Source organism: Rhinolophus ferrumequinum, chromosome 9 (genome assembly GCF_004115265.2).
Source record: "Rhinolophus ferrumequinum isolate MPI-CBG mRhiFer1 chromosome 9, mRhiFer1_v1.p, whole genome shotgun sequence".
Lineage (NCBI taxonomy): Eukaryota > Metazoa > Chordata > Mammalia > Chiroptera > Rhinolophidae > Rhinolophus > Rhinolophus ferrumequinum.
Genome location: NC_046292.1, coordinates 17239279 through 17240658, shown reverse-complemented (window position 1 = coordinate 17240658; position 1380 = coordinate 17239279). Strand labels below are relative to the sequence as shown.

General features: G+C 38.3%; 1 non-coding gene across 1 annotated transcript; it reads right to left on the bottom strand.

The window, feature by feature from the left end:
- Positions 1 to 221: 221 nt before the first annotated feature.
- Positions 222 to 325, bottom strand: LOC117027922 (U6 spliceosomal RNA). The gene has a single exon (XR_004424035.1). It is a non-coding gene; the product is annotated as a U6 spliceosomal RNA (small nuclear RNA).
- Positions 326 to 1380: the final 1055 nt, after the last annotated feature.

Below are 1380 nucleotides of genomic sequence, written 5' to 3'. Positions count from 1 at the left end.
TTATTTAGAGAATCTGGGTATCCATTTCTGAACAGATATCAACATTTTGTCACCTTTGCATCAGAGCACTTTTATTTTGTTGTGGTAAAAAAACACGTAACATTAAATTTGTCATTTTAACCATTTTTAAGTGTATAGTTAAGTTATTTACATTGTTGTGCAATAGATCTCTAGAACATTTTCATCTTGTAAAACTGACACTCTATACCCATTAAACACTAAAAAGTATGGAACACCTCACAGATTTGCATGTCACCCTTACACAGGAGCCATGCTAATATTCTCTATATCGTTCCAATTTTTGTATATGAGGTCAGACAATTACGTTCGCGAACTCATCCTAGAAAAAGCACCACATACCTTATTGCCAAATATCACTATGGTCACCTTCGAAGTGCTCCCCTTGGGAAGCTAGGCACCGACGCCAGCGCCTAGTCTGTCCTTCAAAGCAATTTTGGAACTCTTTTTCTGGAATGGCCATGAGAGCTGCTGTCATATTACCCTTGATGTCCTGAATGTCATCAAAATGTCTTCCTTTCAATATTTCCTTTATCTTCAGATAAAGAAAGAAGTCACTGGGGGCCAGATCAGGTGAGTAGGGAGGTGTTCCAATACAGTTATTTGTTTACTGGCTAAAAACTCCCTTACAGACAGTGCCGTGTGAGCTGGTGCATTGTCGTGATGCAAGAGCCATGAATTGTTGGCGAAAAGTTCAGGTCATCTAACTTTTTCACGCAGCCTTTTCAGCACTTCCAAATAGTAAACTTGGTTAACTGTTTGTCCAGTTGGTACAAATTCATAATGAACAATCCCTCTGATCTCAAAAAAGGTTAGCGACATTGTTGCAACAAGTTCACGAACTTAATTGTCAGATTTCCTACGTGCTGCCAAAAAGCAGCACAAAACACTTGATTTTTAACCATTCACATTCAGAATTCAAAAGGTAGAAAAGGGCATGCAGTGTCCTGCCCTTCAAGTACCTTGTTCCTCTCAGAGGAACCCAACCAGTATTCCTTAAGACTGTCAAGGTCATCAAAAACAAGGAACGTTTGAGAAGTCGTCACAGACTAGAAGAAGCCAAGGAGACATGACAATGCTATACCATGTGTTGTCCTCGATGGCATGCCAGAACAGGAAATGGACATTAGGGGAAAACTAATGAAATTAGAATAAACTATGGAGTTTGGATAACAGCAGTGTGAAAAATGGACCATACAAATGTATTCATAAGATGTTAACAGTAGGGGAAACCAGGTGAAAGGTGTACAGGAACTCTTTGTACTACCTTTGCAACTTTTGTATAAATATAAAATATATTCCAAAATAAAAGTTGTGTTTTTTTTTTGAAGGCAAGGAGCAGAACAGTAAATATTCATGCTA